The 20,515-nt window shown below is 44.3% G+C and overlaps 2 protein-coding genes across 2 annotated transcripts in view; both read right to left on the bottom strand.

The window, feature by feature from the left end:
• Positions 1–20,515, bottom strand: part of bnc2 (basonuclin zinc finger protein 2) — a 91,371-nt gene that overhangs the window by 15,377 nt on the left and 55,479 nt on the right. The window lies entirely within an intron of this gene.
• Positions 9,579–20,515, bottom strand: part of uso1 (USO1 vesicle transport factor) — a 412,569-nt gene continuing 401,632 nt past the window's right edge. The window contains exon 28 of the transcript XR_012178785.1: positions 9,579–9,588. The gene's annotated coding sequence lies outside the window, so the exon portion shown is untranslated. The remainder of the gene's footprint in view (positions 9,589–20,515) is intronic.

Genomic DNA, 20,515 nt, shown 5'->3' with positions numbered 1-20,515 from the left:
CACTTCAAAAGAATGTGTTACTCTTTTGACATTACCTTGTGTATCTGCTTTAGATGTTTTCTAAACTGAGGAAACATTAACTTGTATCTTCATAGCAAGATGACAAGCAACTGTACACCGGCTGTCTGCTGAAGTACAAGATGATACCAATGTATAATTAACAAGGCAACAGTAAATACATGTAATCGTATCATCAATGACAGACAGTATCCCTGTGGACCAATCAGTCACAATTATGTTACCCTACGGTTGCCTATTACAGGAACAAGTGTTTTACAAAAGAGGCCATGAACCTTTTTGAAATATGTACAGGAAAAACTGAAACCTGTGGTAGCTTTTTAGTATTGTGTGGTTTACACCTGTATTTTCAATATCTCAGATAGTAAAAAAAAAAATAATATAATAAAATAGCAGCCAAACAAATTAGCAGTCTTATTCCGAACTTTCCCACACCGTCTGTCTGGAATAGTCTTTTGCAAAGAACAACACTGAGTCATCCTGTAAGTCACCAGACAGTCGTGATCCCTTCCTGAAAGTGGTCTGGTTTTAATAAGTGACAATCTGCAGTTACACTTAATAAATATGGCGAATACAATCAAAGGATGACAACCACTAATTTCAGCATTGATGGAGGAAAGGCTGAAGAGCAAATGTACTACATAGACACAAAAACTTGAGAACCTGTATTTAATCTGATGTTCACCCCTTTAAAACACAGCTGACACAGGTGATTCAATAAATTGTCATATTCCTGATTTAAACTTGGAACCATTCTATTAAAGTTTGATTCCGTCTTTATCATTTAATTAACCATGCAAAGGGCATTGCTCTGGTCAATATTATGCTCAATACTGCCAGCGAGGACAGCTTGCTGAGCTCTGGTGTAACTGAAAGTGAAGAAGCCACAGGGCTTATTTCGCCGGGCCAGACACACTGATCAACAGACAGGCTGCGAGATACCCTGCCTTCACCTCTCAACCTGATTTAACTCATGGCATTGGTTAAAATTTCATGACTGTGTGTTAGTTGTTGCTAAGGGCACACTAATCGACTGGAGTGAGATTTATAGTGCAGTTGCAGACTGAGAGGATAGGGAGGGGGGTCGAGGGGGGTTATTACAGAGGACTTTACCACAGACGGGTGAGTCACAATCTGGCACATCCCATGTTCCAGGTGGCCTTTAGTAAACAGTTTCCATTTCTTCTTCCACTGTCTTGTCTTTTTTCATTATCTGTTTTTGAAAACAAACCTGTCATTTTAAAAAAGGTCTCAACCCCCTGACCTCTACCTCCACCATCACCACTCTTTTTGTTTTAAAGCTGTCCCCCCGCATCTTAAAAAAGTGGAAAGGACAGTCCTTTGGCCACAGCCCAGCAGAGGTGCAGATGGGGCAGCACATGGAAGCCATTTAAGAGCAAAGTCGGCCGTTCTCTGAGTTCAGAACCTCTGAAGAACCGCCTCGCAGCGCTTACATGTGAGTAACGTCTGCTTGGACTGATGTATTGATTCCCTGTCAGTTTTCACAAAGCATACACAATAACGTTGGCTTGCCTCACCCAACTGTGCTAAGGAACCGTAGCTGTGGTCAATGTGTAAAACTCAGCGGGCCTAGCACTGAGCTCGAGGGGGTGCCTCAGAGAAGAGGGGTGGAGTGATAGAAGCAGCGAGGGAACGCCTGATGGTTCACATTAATTGAGGATGATTCGTGTGATCTGCTGGGTCTGGATGAAGCAGCCAGGTCTGTCGTGGGCCTGGGAGACAGATGTGGGGGCCGCTGTGCCCCCTCCAGGGCCAATGGAGAGCAGTGAGGCGGCTGAGAAATGGTCTGTCTGTCCAATGTGTGTGTGTTGGTAAAGATGGAGGGGGGGTGGAGCTGACAACCTGGTTTTCTTTCCCTCTTATATCACATCTCCTTTGTCTTGATTACTATTTTGGCAAGAGGCCGGTGCAGAGAAGGTGCATTAACATATGCTCACAATTTGCTCTTTGGCCACGTAGTTCCTTGTTTCTTCTGTGTCTTGATGTTCCTCTTTTGTGTAATATCCGCCCCTTATCACATTATACCCTTAGGCTAGTAATGGGTCACAAAACGGAGTCTTTGGTAAGTGAGCACGCTTACAAAAGGTGAAACTTAGAACCTGCTAAAAGCATAAACGTGTATTTGTTGCAAATTAAATGTTTACATGAGGGCTACAGCTCATAAAACCAATACATGACAACTTGTTTCTGAATATATTGTGTATGTTCTGCAACCAGAACTGTTAAAATGTGTTAAATTGTTCTTGAATCTTCTTCTGTACTACCTGGAATGTAGCATTGATTACTACACAACAAAAATAATCCACACATCACGTTACTGTGTAAAAGGAAATTGATGTAAATGAATAATGGATTGTACTGTAGGTAAACCTCCCGAGTCATTTTGTTTTGGTCTAGCTGGAAACAGATAGAGGTGTCTGTAACACGCAGCCACACTGCATTAGAGCAGCTTTTCAGCTTTCTCCTATGCTTTTGCTATGGAGCATGCAGGAGGAAAGAGAATAAGCTAATGGACTCTTTACTTAATGTGATCAGAGCCATTATTGACATGCTGCCAGGAAGATGCAAGACCATTAACTCGAGCCTCTCTCTCTGGTACCTTCCCTCCACCCCGCTCCTCTCCCTGACAGTATTTCACTGCCGGCCTGACTCACATATGGAGGAAGGGCAACTAGGGGGTCTGGGTGCCCCAAAGGAGTCTGTGTCTGTCATGTTAACTAGGAATATGTGATACAGACTGTTTGGCGAATTGGCAACAATGTGTTGCTCCAGACTCTGTAATTGTAAATCATTCATTATTGCAGTGTGTTCTGTTAGAAATGATATATTTATGGTGTTATATACAGTATAACAATATGTTTGTGTCTGGACAATATGAGTGACTGCCGGACATGTTCTCCATTTTGATGCTGCATGTCCTGACATTGTTGGCTCAGCAGCCTACCATATAAATTTAACCTCTTGGGTTTTAAATCATCGTTATCCCTCTGTTACATACTGTTACTTATATAATGCAAAATACCGGCTGATATTATGACACCTCAGAAGGACATCCAATAAAATTTAAGGTGCAAAGATATATATCAAAAACTCAAGGTACAAAACAAAATGCGTTATAAAATGTTAAAAATCAACCCAGCTATTTATTTTAAGACTTTTATTTTATTATTATTTATTGTCTAATTTCCAAAAGATGTATATAAAAAATATAAACACGATGCATTTACCCAGTATTGCCGTAGTACTTCTAGACCGGTAAACATTAATAAAACATTTTGGTGATACAAAACAGCAACTTCAGTTGTTTAATGCAAAAGCACAGTATTGAAAAGTATTTTTAAAAAGTATTTTTGCATGAGATTTAAGGCCGCAATACAAGTCAAAAGTATTTGTAAAACGTATATTAGCTGTAGTTGTTATTAAACAATAAGGTGAATTATTAGACTCATTACTGGAATTGCCTTTTTGGGCTTTAATAGATTGTTATTGTTTTATTATTGTCACAAACACTAATACAAATATTGTAAATGACACCTAATGCCAGACCATTAATCAAAAAAGAGTGCAGTGTGGTGTGTTAAGAATTTTGTTGTTATACCAAAGTGAAATATTGCAGTAGGTAAAATGGTCCCAAATTACAACCACTGCAGTATCCCTGTTTTTAAACTCCAGCCTCACTGGAATTGTAACCTGGCATGTAAGCTGGCTCATTCATCTTGGAGGCGGAGGGTGCCAGTGTGGCTGCAGCGTAATTTACACTACTCCAACCTATGTGCCAGAACACATCTATCCCTGTGGCCCAGGGGCTCACATCGCCAGCAGCCCAGAGGATGCTTGTGTTTATGTGTGCATGGATGTGTATGTGTGTGTAAAAGTGTGATAGTGTGTCTGCGATCATGTGGGTACAACAGGAAGTGGTGCTCAGGTCTCTCGGGGCATGGTTCCAGGTCTCTGGGCCTGTCTACTGTCATAAGTTCCAGAATGGTGATTACTTACTGCAAAAATAAACACCGTTACCATCTGGTGCTGCCTCTTTGTACTGTAACTTATACACCAAGGAAAGCTCTAGACCATCAAAACACACAGGATCGAGAACAATAACAGAAAAAAAATGCAATCTGCACTGTAATTTTTTTTTTGTAACCCTGTACATGTTTGCCCGAATATGCCATTTTATAACTCAGATAAATAACATTCCTTTTGAACGGTTAGAGCAAAAATCAAAGTCATTTCAAACATAGTTAAAAAAACAACCCTTGATCTTTATGAGAGGGCAGATAGTGAAGAACAAAAGGTTCACCGGGACGCATGGTGAGAAAGATTGGATGATGGGGGTCATTCAAGACCGTTGAGGCCTTGCAGAGCCAGCAGATGTTTGATCCATCCACGGCACATCTGGTCCTCAACACACTCAATCCATTTCACTCGACTTCTCCTTTTTAGATTTTTCATTGTTCCTCATGGTCCACTAAACTCTGCATTCCCCCTTGCGGCCCACAAATATTCATTCACAATCACTTAGTGTAATTTTTACATATAGGCTTTTGTTTCTGCGTGTGAGTTAATTTATTTTTTATTTTTTTTATTTTAATATTTGCCCCTTATCAAAAATCTGTGATTTATAACTTCCTCAAATAGGTCATAAGTTGTAGTTCAAAGCAAGGAACTGCAGCTCCAGTGGTACTAGGCAGGGATATGAAAGCTGTCATTCTCATTGTAGTGGGCCCTGGGAGGGTCATACGGTGCTTAACAACTTCATTGTTTCTTTTATTGTTGGAAACAGAGAGGGGCGTGTGCTGCGCAGGTTTCTGAATTCTGGAGTGCGACGTGACAAGAGGACTGTCAACTCCCTGTAACTCTCTATGCAACTTCCTTTAATAAATGTCAACTCTCTGACCCAGCCGCAAATCCCTGGCAGGCTGGGTGGCCGTGTCAGCAGGCCGGTGGGCCGCACAATGTCTGGACTTGGCCTCGGTGACATGGGGGAAGTGGAGCAAACTGCTGGTCTGTTTGTTCAGAGGAGGGATGCAGGGCCACCTGGAGGCTCAGGTCCAGGATCACCAGACAAAAACATAACCTGTGTGCGTGTCTATTAGATGTTTGGAAAGATTGCATGTTTGTGTTTGCCTAAAAAGTCTACGTGATAATTTGTTAGAAAATGAAATTCTTGCTTGAATGCGAGTGCAAATGGAGCGTGTTTGTGCTGTGCTAATAAGGCTGTAGGCTTGGCCTGATTTAAGCCCATGTGTAATGCAATCTTCCTGTGTTTGGGTATGGCCTGGTCTGGCAGTGCCGTGCAGTGCAATGCTATTGATCCCTATAGCCTTGTGGTCTGCAGGGTTCCTGTCAGTAAACGCAATGAGCTGGAGCACCTCCACCACTCCCCCCCCCCGCCCCCGTGTAGCACTACAAGCTAAACAGCCATCACAGAAACTCAATACGGGCAGACTGGGCCCGAGTCGTCAGCTAGCAGCAGTACCCGACAATGACCCGCGAGGCTCCGGCTAAGTCAATTTAGTGTCAGTGTAGCATCTCACCTCGTAGACCTGTTGCCAGCCTAATATGTCGCGCTAATATGTCTCTCAATGTGAATTACAAGGCTGTGAGAGGAACCCAGATGCAATAAGTATGGATTAGCTAATGTCCAGCCTCTGTCTGAGTCTTGTTAGGATGGAGGGGGGAGCTGACGATAGTAATAGCCTCTAACAGGGTGTCTGGCTGTGGCTTGGAGGTGAGATGGGGGCATGCAGGCTTCTGGGATTTCTAAGGAGCTCTGGGAAATAAACTTTCCTCTCTGCCGCAGGAGAAAAGGGGAGTGATAACATCGAAAGAACGATTAGCAAAGAAAGAAAGAGATGGAAAGAGTGCGATGGGCTGTTAATGCTATTTTTCTGACTATTGATCAACCTGCAGGACAAGAGTTGTTTGGGTTAGAGGTCTCGAAGCCCTTACCTTGTCTGCTGTGTGTCTGTGTGTTAATGTGCGAACCCATTGATTTGTATTGCACTTGTATGGTTGCCCTGTGTGTAGGCCAAAGCGCCTGACAGAGGAAGAGTGGGATGGGAGCAGAGCTTGGAAGGAGAAGAAAACAAAAAGGTGGGAGAAGAGGTGAGCGTGTGGTCAAACGGGGGCGTAATTAGGAGCCATGTTACCACTAAACTCTATATATTGATTAGGGATAATTCACACACCATATCTCCCCCTCGGCCAATGTGCCAAGGTGCTTTAATAATTCATAATGCATTATAAGTCTTGCACATTGCTACTCATTCACGTGTACCTGTTTGTCTGATTTCAAACTGCTTTCAAGCATTCAGTTTTTACTTTTATGTCTGGGTAAACTGGTATTGAAAACACATGTTTGATTGATAGTGAATGAATTGGATTGCTGGGAAATATCTCATACCGGTCATTATCTTGCTTGCACTGCTTTTTGAAAGGAACTTAATTTTCCTCTTTAAGAAAAATATGAAAATTAAGTGGATGAGAGTACCGGCCTTTTGTATAGTATTTCCTAAAGGTTCAATAAAATGATTGGTCTTGGAATCTAACTGATATGTGATTAAAATTTATGTTTATAGTGGCTGGCCAAAATGAAGTGGAGACTGTGGATATTTCAGATTAAATTGAAGCAGTTTAGAGCTTATAAAAAAAAGAAACTGCAGCCTTTTTTTAAACCAGTGCTACTACAAAATGTGTCACATAACTACTTGTAAACACTTTTTCAGACATACGTACACCCAACAAAGAACATATGTTGTTTTTTTCTAATAAAAAACACACACACATACACATGCACACACACAGAGGCCATGATTGCCATTGGCAATCCCTGCAGGCAGATGTGGAGTGTGTGCCAGCGGCCTGCTGAGTGAGTAGACCAGTGTGCCCCAAGCTCAGTGCTGGGCACTACGCTGAGCTGCTTTGATGTATGTGTGTGTGTGTGTGTGTGTGTGTGTGTGTGTGTGTGTGTATGTGTGTGTGTGTGTGTGTGTGTGTGTGTGTGTGTGTACTGTAGGGGAGTGTGGGGGGGTCAGTGAAACAGCAGAGGGACTGTGTAATCCTCTGACATGCCTGTGGAAAAATACAAGGATCCCTCTGACAGTGGCTGAACTAAAGGCTCAGAGGACCCGTTAGTGTGTCTACAGGTTCAGGCATACAGGACTGACTGCAGGCTATGTGGCGATACAGACACATACACACACGCTACAAACACAAGTCACGCACTGACACACATCTACACACACAGTTGGGATGCATTGCAGTGTTAAGAGTCAGTCTCCTTTGTAAGGTTCTGGCTTGGTGACACTAATTCTTGAGAGGTTATGTCACTGGCAAGACGGCAGTGTGGCCATGTAAGGTGCAGTCCTCAACTAAGATGGCAAGCTGCATTGCTTTAGGCCCCACACACACACACACACACACACACACACAGGCCAGGACATTAACACAAACAGTTTGGTTTTGCCGTTGGAATGCAGGAGGACAGGCGAAGAATTTTGGCTCTGCCCCCTCTATACTTTGCATAATTGCATCCTACATTTCCTTAAGTCTGAAGGGATGTTGAATCCTAAACAGCGATGGGAGCTGGGTCTGTTGATCATTACTCTGGCAGAGTAACCTGCTGCCACATGTGAGAGAGGTAGCAATACAAATAAAGCGTGTATAGGTCCGTGTGTGTGTGTGTGTAAATGTCTTCATCTCCGCAGTACGTTGCCTCTTGAGATAAAAACAGGGCAAATAAAAGGACATTAAGCATATGAATTAGCCACAGGTCTAATGTGAGCTCTGTGAAACAATAAGCAACAAAACAATAGTAGACATTTCATCTTCTTATTGTCTAATCACCCATCTGACTGCCTGTGTATTTCCCCTCTTAACCCTTGAGATGCTCGCTAATGGCCCTCACAATGGAATTATTTACTACCCATGGCAGGGGGGCAAATGGGTCAAATTGTGTGTGCGTGTGTGCGTATATGTGTGTGCGCACTTGTGCCCGTTGTAGTCAGAGTGAATGAAAGGGAATGATGGAATCATTGAAGCACGCAGTGACTGAGAGGAGAGGAGAAAGGAGAGGGGGACTGAAGGAGGCGCACTGAGTGGTGCTTGCTAAAGTGAAAAATCATGCCATGGTGCAGAGGGGCCCGGTTTCGTCCACTGGGAGAAGTGACTACATCTATGCTGGCACTCAAGTGCTCTTAAATACTCTCTCTTTCGTTCTGCCTCTCCCCTCACTGCCTCCATCTTTCTATAACCCCCTCTCTTCGTCCCTCTCTCCGTCTTTCTCCCCAGGTCCAGTCCAGGTACAAATGGCTATTTGCTGTACAACTCCCACAACATGTTTGCATCTGCTTGTGCTTGTCCCTAACAGCATGTCAAACAAAAAAAAAAGAAAATGGTTCTTTTATTCACAAATTGCCTCCCAGAACACAAAAGCTTCCTGAATGGAGATGTCAGAGTGCTATTAGAAAAGTCTGCGCTGGAAGAGGTCGTGCAGCGTCTCTGTCAATAGGCTTTATTTCGCCACAGAGCTGAGAACAGTAATTGTGTGTGTGTGTGCGTATGTGTGTGTGCGTGTGTGTGTGTGTGTGTGTGTGTGTGTGTGTGTGTGTGTGAGTGTAAAGCGATTCAGCTTGGCAATCAGTTAATCTTCATCGTCCTAAGCATCTCACCACAAGAGGTCAATCCTCATTAAAATATGAGGGAATTACATCAATTATAGCATAATATTATATTATATTCCTATTTGAATTTGTCATTAAGAATTGTTATTAAATTGTTTGTAATGTTACGGTGACACCCATTATAATAAGTAACTGACAAGAGGGGGAAAAAAAACAAAATGATCAATTCACAGTTTCAGATCCTGTTCAGCCCTAATTGTGTCATGTTGAGACAAAATGCTCACTTCTTGATTTAGCTCAGCTAAATCAAGAAGGTGAGCACTGCGGAGATGAAGGCTGTCTGTGTAAAAGGAATCAACAGTGCTGCTAACCATCACCTGCTGGGGTTAACCCCGCGGTTGCCAACACATTCAGAACGCAGATGAAACACAATAGCAGACGAGCCTTTCATTCTCACACCTACAGTCACAGAAGCATCTCTGTCAGCTGCGCAAAATTGTGTGTGTGTGTGTGTGTGTGTGTGTGTGTGTGTGTGTTTGTACAGGGGTGCATGCATCGTAGACATATTTCCCCCCTCTAATTAGCACAAGGGAGTCCTGGGGGCAATCAGAGCCGAGGTTAATGAGAGGGGGGGAGAACGGAAGAGAAGAGGTAGGGGTGCGGCAAGTAGCGCGCACCATGCTGCACTGGTGCTACAGTATAATAGACCCTTCTTATCACGCTGTCACCCTGAAGGGGCATCATCCTCACGGCACCCACATTGATGTTTGGGCCTGTGACATATCACATGTGTGTGTGTGTGCGCACAGCTGTGTGAGAGTTCCTCTCTCTGCGCCCTGATGATCCCTCTACCCATCTTTGTCTCGTATTATCTCTCCCTTCACGTCTCTTTCTCTCTGTAAGGCCCAGATGTGACAGCATGTTTCTCATATCAGAGAGAATTGGTACACCGGGAGAGAGAAAAAAAAAGTGCGAGAGGGAGCAAGACAGAGCTGCCACAGTGGTCTTGGCATCTGTCTGTTCTCAATTGGCGTGCGGCGGTGCTGGTGGGAGAAGAGCGCAGTCTACCAGATGTCACTGCTGAACATTGCAGGGTGAGCGCTGACTCGTACAGCGAGGCCGTATCACCAAGACAAATCACCCTCTCAGAGGGATTCACTTTAGAGGGTAATGATTTTGATGTTTATATCAAATAAAATGATTTTCAGCTATTAAAAATATCCACTGGAGCTAAAATTTCTTTGTCAGATTTTAGCATCGTTGGCTGACTACAGTTCTGTGGTCCTCCAGCGACACATGCGCTCCACATGTACAGGCAGAACACTGGCATATTGTGTGCTGTTTAAAGGACAACTTAATTTAAATAGTTTTGTTGTATTTTTGTTTATTTATTGCTTTTGTGTCCTTGCACTAGGACAGCATGTTTTAGAAAATTATTTTCTTCTTGTAAAGGATTATTTATTGTTTTTTCAGGATAGTTAAAAGTAGAGACAAAGAAAGAAAACACTGGGAGAGAGAAAGGGGTACAAGGTGCAAGAAAGAGAAAGCGACTTCACAGGTTATGGTGTGCGTATTAAGCACCGGTCCACCCAGAAAATAATTGTTCTCTCACATGCTTTTTTCATGATTTATCACATATCGGGTCAAAGGCGTTCTTTTGTAAAAGTCTAAAAAAATCTAATTGTATTTAGAAACATGCTTCTATAAATTGAGTCATTCTTTGTTCTAGATTTTAACCTTTACTTAACTTTAAAATCTCACGTCGAATCCTAAATTTGGTGAATCATTTTGGCACAATTGAGACATTTTTAGAGTGCATGCTGTCTTTGGACTCTAAACATGTCTTAATTTGCTAAATTACTGCATGTGGTGAATTGCCTTTCTTCTTTGTGTGCACCTCTTTCAGCATCATATTCCAGTCCTATGATCTTTGCTCGGGCTCCTCTCTCTGTGTGTCTAGGTGACCTACTGTAGGCAGAGTGGGATGGGGATGGTGGCTCATGTGGCTGTCACTCCAAACATGATGTGATGGGGAGGAGGGACAGAGAAAAAGGGATCCTGCATTATTAAAAAGAGTGCTGCCATTAGAGACATTTATACAGTAGAATGACCCGATCAAACTATAGCACAGATACACACACATGCCGGGCTGCACGCAGGTTCACCAAGGCGCGCACACACATGCACAAACTCAATACTGTGGCTAATAGCCTGGGCCATATTAAACATTTTTCCAGGAAGAAATGACAGGGATTATCTTTAATGTTGGTAAGAGGGCATACAATTTAAAAAACGCACTGTTTTCAGACATTTTCAGGTTTTTTCTGTTGATGCTGTACAGTTCCCCCTCATTTCATCCTTCTCATCACTGCCAAAACAGGACTTAAGGGTCATATTCATCCAGGCAAAACATTGCTTAAAGATTAAATACATTGGCTTCAGATGTAGTACATTTTTTGTCTGTCACTATTTCATGTTACAAAGCGAACACAAGTCATTTTCTCCCATGTCTCTGTTCGCACAGCTACCTTTTCCCCTTTTAGTCTCCTGGCTTGTTTTTGTATCTCTCACCCGTTAACAATAATGCTCGGGGCGAGCACAGATGTAAGAAGTAACAGCTACGCTAAGAGAAGAAAAGATGAGCGGAAAAAGATAGAAGATGAGAGAAAGGGAAACAGACGGGTAACGCTGCTCACAAGCATCACTTGTCAATTTACAGCCGTTGCTCCCTGAACCGCACCGTATAAATTTCCAGTGTGACATCCGTTTCTACTGCTTCCAAGCCGACTCGGGCTCCGTCCCACCAGATCTCCTCCCCAGACACATACTTGGAAACCTTAAGTACAGACATTGTGCCAGATGTAGTCTGCCTTTACTTTTATTTATTAATTTCTTCAGGTTTTGAAATGTTGACTTTTTTCTGTATTGGAATCACTATGGGGGAATGAGAATGGATGGGGTAATGTCTCAGAGGAGTGCTGCTTTAGTGTATTTGATGTGGCCGCTGCCATGCAGACAGAGCACATGTGTGCACACGCATGCATTCAGGCGCACACACATATATGAGTGTGTGACAGTAAATCATGGGTGTGATGTGTGTGCGAGTGGGTTGAGGATGAAGAGAAGGGCCAAAGAGCACCAGGGGATGTTGTGTATCCAGCAGATAGAGAGACAGAGAAAGAGAGCAGGAGAGAGAGAGGAGCTTGGCACTGCTCATCTTTGAGTGATGGCAGTTCTTCAGGGTTGAGACATGGCCTCCCTTTAATCTCTCTATCCTTAGACATGAAAATGGAAGAAAAAGGCAGAGAGGAGGGTGGCTGAAGGGACCAAAGCAGAAACCTTTGCTCGGTCTTGTGCCAGATTGATTTTTACTTTATATCGCTTTTTTATTTTAAGGCAGACAATAAAACTCACCTACCTACTGACACGCACACAGTGGATGGCAAAAACAGAACTGATGAGTTGTGACTCACAATGGACGTGACTTAAACCAGTCAAGGTTTAGTGCCAACACATGAATCTGTCATTTCTTTTTGAAGCATCGACAGGGCTTGTAACAAGTATATCTGACCCCTAGCAAGTCCATCTCAAAATTACACCCGTATCCAAATAGCTTTAATGACTCTCGTCCTCAAGTCTCTAACTCATATGAAACAAGGTGTAGGTCTTGCAGCCAAGAAAGGAATCTGCAAAGAAAACACGACCCTTGGAGGAGTATGAGCTGAGGTGCTCGCGCTAATACGAGACTGCGTTATAAGTGCAACACCTGTTTCGACTTAAAAAAAGCAGAGGCCAGTAGCAAGATTAGCGAAACATGCCCATAAAGGGAGAAGGTGGCTGAGCCTACGCTCTGATAACAACACACTCTGTCCTGCATTTATTTCAAAGAGCTGAAGGAACTGATGTGGTCATAATGCTGAGGAATTCATTCCACTGCTACGCGAAGGCGAACTTCTGTCACCCCGCCAGAGGAAAGTGCCTGAAACTGTCTATTTTTAGCTTTCAAATCATACTGTGTTGAAAAGAGGTTGATTTTTGTATAGAATACGGTCCAGTAAAAACCTCTTGAAACATTAATAAATGGCAAGTTGAGTCATAGATGTCACCACGGGCAAACTTTTACTGCAGTTTGTGCTGCTGCCTCGAGGTTTTTAAAGCTAATAAATGGGTAATGAGACTTCACCTCACTCAACGAGCAAAACATATATTTTCTAGCCTATAATTGCTATAACCCTGAAGGTAACACTATGGGAAATTCAGTGAGTAATTACAAAGCTTGGAGTTCTGTGTTCAGATCTGGGAATCTGGGAAATCAATGGAATTCCTCTCCTGAGGGACACTGGGTGTGTAGCTCACAGTACTAAGGAGACTTGATCTAGGACTGATCCCAGGAATTTTACCACGGTAATTAGGTTTGTCAGCTTGGCAAAGTGAGAAAACGCTTTGTACTGTGTCACCTCAATGGGCTGGATTTTTGTCAGGGATCAAGACGGAGACAGCACACCCCATACCTAAACAGGCCGCACTGCTCAACAAAGGTGTGATTCAATGCTCCATGTGAGACGCTGCAAGCTGACAAAGTCATTGTCAAATTGTCAGGGCACTTTGGCACCTTGTTCAGTGACTTGCTGTGATTATATTGTCAGATCACTTTTGAGTCTCTACACAGTGACGGCTGGTGGCAAAGCCTTTGACAGGAAGTCAGCGAGGAGTTCAACACCTTGCGCTACCAGTGGCAGTCTCCCGTTAAGCACTTAGCAGCGGTTTGTGCTGCGAGGCTGGCAAATGGTGGTGACGCACATAATTCTGCTCTGCAACTAGCCCTGCATAAACACAAATGTGACTGCACGCACACACACACACACACACAGGCAGGCACGCGACTGTGGTCTCCCAGTAATAGCTTTGTACCTCTTGGGGCCTTGCGCTGACCGTTCCTGCTCTTATCTTTGTTTATGTGGAGGGTAGATCATCATGTACGACTGTGTGTGAGTGCCTGTGCACAAACACTGGCAACAAGGTTGTTTAAAGTGCACATGTGAGTAAGAATGCAAGTATGTGTGTGTGTGCACGCGTGCGTGTGCCGGGGAGGTGATAAGGCAGTGCCTGGCACCAAAGCGCCAGTTGGCACTGAGCCTTAGATCCTGAAGATGAGAGTAATACTTGGTTGTGTGTGTATATGTACACACATACAGTGTAAACCAGAGGTTAGGTGGAGACAGCACAGAGGAGAGCATGCCACAAGTACTTACTGGTGCATGTGCCTACGCCTGATTGTGTGTGTTTGTGTGGTTATCCTGCATGCATGTGTCTGCGCTCACTGAGGTCAGTCACCTGTAGCAGTCTATTGATCTTCGCTCTTCAGAAGGCCCTGTTGTCTTTGTTGATTACTGCCTTTGCCTTCCAACACACACAGATACACACATACACACACTTTCAAGGCAGTGTTGTGGGAGGCTATAACTGAGCTCTGCATCTTCCACAACAAAATCCAGGACGAGAGAAGTCTCAGAAATGCCACTCGCAGGCTGAGCAGCGAGTGCTGGGAACTGATGTATCATCGAGTGTTAAACCATCATTTCTTGTGACTCTATATCATATCCTGTCTACGCCTTCAGCACTCAGCCCACAGAGAGCAGTGTGCCAGTGACAGCACGGCGCACTTGGTGGTCCCAGCACTCAGCCACTTACCCATTTAATAAGACAGTCTTTAAGAGGACGGAGCCAAGCATATGCACGGGGCTGGTAGAGATTTTTCTTTTTTCCCCCACTTTTACAAGAGCCCTTTTTGTAGGAGGCCCAGGGGCTGGCATTCACCAAGGCTGCATGTGTGTGTGTGTGTGTGTGTGTGTGTCTCCGTTAGGTATCCATTTATTATCCATTTATTACTACTATTAGTCCCCTTTTCTTTCTCTCTCTCTCCCGTTCTCCTTCACCTTAGTGAAATTCTAATAAACAATCAGGGTAGCACCATGCTGAGATGCCCTGTAATGGGCTCCTAATTAGCCACTCCAAACACAGAGAGCGGCTGCTTCACGCCTCGTTTTCTGCACTCATCTGCGCAAAACTGGATGAATTGATTCCATTTGCTCGCCACTTAATGCACTGATTGTTTATTGGCATGGTTGGGGATAAAAACAAACAAACAAACAAAAAATGTCTTTAAGCTCGCAACGCATGCTAATACTAATCACCATTAAAAACAGGCTGACCTACCACGGAATCCGACTGACTTTGAAGTTTCTCGGGTCCTCCTCGGAGAACACTGAGGCTTCACTCCGCTTCCCCCTTCCTACTCATCACCTCCTCCTTCTCTCCCCTAACCCCTCTGTCCACCTACCCTCTCCTGTCTGAGGTGAAGTGAAGCCAGACCAATTGGTAGAGGAGAGGCAGCGTCTTTCTTTAGACCACAGACAGAGGAAGAGAGAGGGAGAGTGAGGATGTGTGGAGGGGCGGGGGAAGTCATCACCTTCTCCTCACACCTGCATGACAGGTCATCCTGCTTAATAACGGCGCTCATGCACAACACGTCGGAGAGTGGGAATAACGAAAGAGGAGAGGGAGAAGAAAAGTGAGTAGAAGCATAAGAGATGGGGCTATACAACAAGTGAGTGAGCTGGTATGGTGTTGACGTGTTTAGAAATCGCTAAAAAAGTGGAATTTAAAATAAGGAGTCACTTAAACTGAGAAGCTCCATTATGTTTCAGCAACCATCCCACATTATTTGGTATTCTGCGGTGGACTTGCAGGTGTCTCAGCACTGGTGTTGGTTCACGGTGGGGTCAGTGAACCTTTTAACCACTACCACACAACATGGAGGCACAGTACCGGCTGTGTCCTTTCTGCCAATGTCACCACAACATCACGTAGAAGAACAGGAAGTCAAACACAGCTGGAGGCTCTGGCGAAAAACGAGACGGTGATAGACACGGTGCAAAGCACAACCACAGCAGCAGTCACCGGTGTGTGGTTCACCAGCGTGTGTGTGTGTGTGTGTGTGTGTGTGTGAGGTCCTTCGGTGTGTGTCACGTTCCTCTCCCTCCACCAGTCTGCCTAGCTCATTTCCTCCACAGGCTGCCTCCCCGCTACTTTATGAGTGAGAGCTTCTACAGCTCTCACCTCAGGACACACTTCAGTGTCTAAATGTTTCCATTTGTGGGGGAAGTGACACACATTCACTCACACCGCAGGGCACCTACCCATAACTAACCATCTTGCATACAAGCAGCAGTGAATCATGAAAGTGATTGGTTAAAATTCTCTCTCTCTCTCTGTATGTGTGTACGTATGGGTGGTTATATTTGTTGAGCCTGGGAAGGTATCCTGTGTATAAATGTGTGTGTGTGTGTGCGTGCGCGCACAATTCTCAAGTGGTGTTTAGAGTGTATGAGCACTTCCAACAGCTATATTAAGCATCAGTCATGGTGTGGGGGAGCAGTTCAGGACATTTATGTACTGTATCTACTATCATCTGCAGCCGATTTGGGAGACTCTATACATTTGTCAGTGTTCCTTTTGCTCAAAGCAGTCATCTGTTTTTCTATCTATACTCGCTGACCCCTGAGAGTCGCTACAGTCCCAAATCACCACTTATAACACACTGGTGATTTCCACAACACTCCCAAACAATTCAGTGTGACAATCGATACAGGACTAGAATCTCCCGTGCCGATCGATACAGCGGGGTGCTGCTAGACAAACCAGAGCTGTACGAGATCAACACCTTCCCACACCGTCATTAGTGTCGCTGACCTTGAAGTAAAATTCAATTTCCCTCCGTGGCAACAAACCCCCGTAGCCCCCTGAAAAGCACTTCAGAATTCAGAAGCCATTTCCTCCTTCCAGCGCAGGCGAGACAGGATATTATAACTTATGAAAAAGGATATATGGAGCGAGGGATGCCGACAGAAAGAGAGGGATTCTGTTTGAGGAGGCAATTATAACACAGCCCTCTTTGAAAAGTTAAAGAGGGCAGAGTCTGGCAGAGGTAAATAAAAATTCCTGATAAGCAGGCTGGCACATTTCCAGTTTCAATTAGGGTGCGTGGCTGACTATGAGAGCCTCTCCTGGGGAGCTTCAGCCACACCAGGGTGGCAGCGAGGACCTGTTGAGGGAATTCTCCGGGGGGCATGGACACTGGGTAAAAAGAGAAAGGCAAATGTGCAGTGAGAGAACCAGAGATCCCATTACACTGATCAGTGTAATGCATATCACATGGAGCAGGCGGAGAGGAGAGAGGAACTGGGTGATGGGGGGATGAGGAGACCCCATTATTACAGGCAGAATATTCCTTTTTACTCTAATCATGACATGCCAGTGGAACTTAGAGCAGAGAAGAAAAGCACTGGTGGCTCCTTTTCTGCGCTTAGATTTGGAGACACTGTGAGCTGGACAGAGATAGCAGGCAGCTTTTCACAGATATAGATTGAATGTGAGTGAGGTTGTGTGTGTGTGAGGGTGTCGGGGTGTGGTGGGGGCCATGGGAAGAGATGCAGCCAGTGAATCAAGCCAGCATCTCGGGTTAAAGCTGTAGGATTGGCTGCAAGGCTTTGAAGTCAGCCTTATCATGGGGATTTAAGAGGGAAATGGGTAAGAAGGTGGCGCTCATATACTGTGTGTGTGAAGCCCAGTGGAGTGGAGTTTGATCAAACCCCTACTAGGATCCCATGGGAGCCCCTAGACCTGACCATGTATGTTAAACATATCGTTTTCACTTCCCATGTTTGCCCTGCACAGCATGTTAACTCCCCAATCAGATTTTATTAAAACGCCCCCTGCACACACACACACACACACACTCACACACTCACACACACACACCTCTCACTCCCATACGTTATGGCATGATATATTCATGATGTTTGAATTTGACCATATATGGGTATATGGGGGGGTCACTCATCGTAAGTTAAAATAACATTTTGAAATATACATGTGACCACCGAGCATGTAATGGATGCATTAAAGGGAATTTCCGAATGTGGTGTAATTACTTAAGTGTCTCTTGAGAAGAAATTGTCGTGTGTATTGGCTTTTTATCACATTCTGTGATGCAGCATCCATGATCCTAGACTGCGGTATATGAACTGCTCTGCATGTAGTAATATTTAAGGGAAAAAATATGTTTTTTATCAGTGAATGACTCCTGAAATAAAATGATTCAATGTTCATCTTTGAGTGAAAAATCATACTTGTCTTTCACTGCATGCTGTGCGTGTATATGTGTGTGTGTGCAGTTAGTAAAAAGCCAGGTGACACTAAACATTTATGAGGCAGATGGGAAAGAGCTGAACCACAGCGAGTGTTTGATTTGAGTATTTGAAAGAGAGCGAGAGGAAGGAGAAGAGCGCGTCACAGTGTTGAATGTTGTTACTGGAGCAATAGTCTCACTTGAAAAAAAAAAAAAAGCAGTGTAAAGATAAAGAACACAACACAGCACAGTACTGTGGTTCATAACAGCTAAGGCCAGAGTACACACACTGAGAAAACATCCTTAATACCGAGAGACAGAAGTGACAGTTGAGGCAGCGGTAGAAGCGTTAGACAAGTCGAGCTGTGAGAGCGTGAAAATGACCACACATGGACAGAACAGAAATCGTAAAGAAGAGGGCGATGACATTAAAAACTAAGATGGTGCATGATTAAAAGATGTGAATACATGGCACGCAAACACAATGGTTCACACTTCTATCTTGCCTCTGCAGTCCTCCTCTTTGAGGAGCTATTTTCTTCTCAACCTCCACTTGATAGCACGTGCAAAGGTGTCATGAGTTTACAAAACGAAACAGACAAACTGGTTTCATAATATTATTTATCACTATTATACTTGCAGCAGCTTGTGAGGCCTTGTCGAATCTATGGTAAAATTCAGACTACCTTCCAAATCCAATATAAGGGGAATTATTTCCCAAATTCCTGCATACAATGTAACCTGCTCGTAACCTTGCTTCTCCAGCTTGAATTCATTTGAGGCTCGGGTTCAGGATTCAAAAGCGAGGGACTGAGGATTTGGCACGGGCAGCACTTGTGTAAGGAGCTGGCTGTGAGCTTTGGAGGGAGGCTGTGAGAAAAGTGACAGTGAAGAGGCGCACCGTTTCTGTAAAACATTACATGGTTTATAGATTGTTTATTGTGTTATAAAAGCATGCTGGATTTAATATTTCATGTTGATAAAGCAGCATTTTTTCTAAAATATGTTATCAAATGGTTTTAATGCCTTGCTGATAATGCTCCTCCAACTCTCGCTGACTGATCCTCTAATCTGAAATCACATCCTTTTATCTCGAGCTTACTGAGAAGTGAGCGATTGAGTAAAAGAAGGGAGAAGACACCCTTAAGAGCACTAGGCAGGACAAGTGTGTGTGTATGTGTGTGCATGTGTGTGCATGTGTGTGCATGTGTGTGCATGTGTGTGCAGGGTGGTGTGGGGGGGGTGAGAATCACCTTGATTCAGTACACCGGCCCTCTTTGAAGTGCTTGGAGCCCAGCACGGCCAGCACAGAGCCAACCGTAAGCCTTCCAGCAAAAATCGAGCCTGACCTCCCCACCAAATCATAACCATATGAACGTAAGAATTTCCACCTTAGGAGAACGCTCTCTCCCCCGTCCATCTCCCAGGGTGAGGCATTAAGTAGTGATAACAGAAAACAGGTTCTGAGAGAAAGGGGAGGCACTGGGAGGTGATGGAGGGTGGAGGAGGAGGACAGGAGGAAAATAGGGGTTACAAGTGTGCCGTATGGAGGAGATTGGAGAAGGGGATTGTGTCCAAAAAATGTTGTTGCACGGAGCCCGACTACCTAAAATGGAAGTTTCTTAGGCGAGGATCAAGAGATATGGTGCCCTTCACAGTTGACAGAGTGAGAGACAGAAAACGAAGAGAGGGAGAGGGGAGGGACAGCAAAGAAAGAAGAAGAAGACATTTTGAAATGTGACTCTAACTCAATAAATACCTTTACACTATAGAGAAGCCGAGTGGTACCTTCAGTAAGGCCTCAGGACCCACCTGCAACTGGAAATGGTTTCCTGTCTTACACAAACGCTGTTGCACCCTAATCCATGTAATTACATCTCATATTCCACATGTGTAAGTACACATGTACAACATTACAGTCACAAGTTTTTTTAAATACGAGCATGGCCCTCCTGCGGCCTTCCAAGTGCTCTAAAAACTACTTCCCTTCTTCATGCTCATTAGAGAAAGAATATATTTGCCAAATAAGCAGATAAATAACAGAAATTAAAGGAGATTGTTTTATGCTCAGGCATCTGCCACTGAAACAAAGCCCGTGTTGGAGGGTTATCGAGGTACTGTGCTTTCGTGGCCGTGTGTGTGCGCATCTGATAGTTTGAATAAGCATTCCTCCGAGTGTGTGCGCAATTAGGGTTAAGACTGTTTGTGTGTGTACAGCGTGTGTGTGTGTATGTGTGTGTGTGTGTGGTTGCGTGGCGGTGGTGGGGGTTGTTAGCGGTTCCATCTGGGTCTCCTGGAAGCCGTGTGGAGTCAGGAAAACCACATCTCATAAAAGTGGAGGCAGCCCAATGTTCTACAAGGACAGAACATTACTGAGAATGTCGCTCAGGAAAACCCTGGGCTTCAGCCCATATGTTGGCTGAAAAGCCTGTGTCTCTCGCTCTCTCTTTCTCTTTCCACTCATTCTCTCTCTCTACTTATTTTTCACTTGGTAAGGGATAAGAAAAAGGAAAGACAAAATAGACAGCGTGGAGTGTGGGAGACAGAGGCTGAGACAGGCAGAGAGAAACCAGTACTGATAGCAATTCCATCTGTCTGTATCGAACAGAGGGGTGAGCAGTGACAGGCTGCCGGGATGGGGTGGGGGTGGCGGGGGGGCATC

Source organism: Pagrus major, chromosome 1 (genome assembly GCF_040436345.1).
Source record: "Pagrus major chromosome 1, Pma_NU_1.0".
NCBI lineage: Eukaryota > Metazoa > Chordata > Actinopteri > Spariformes > Sparidae > Pagrus > Pagrus major.
Note: the sequence above shows the minus strand (reverse complement) of the source record. Positions and strands in the feature narration are given on the sequence as shown.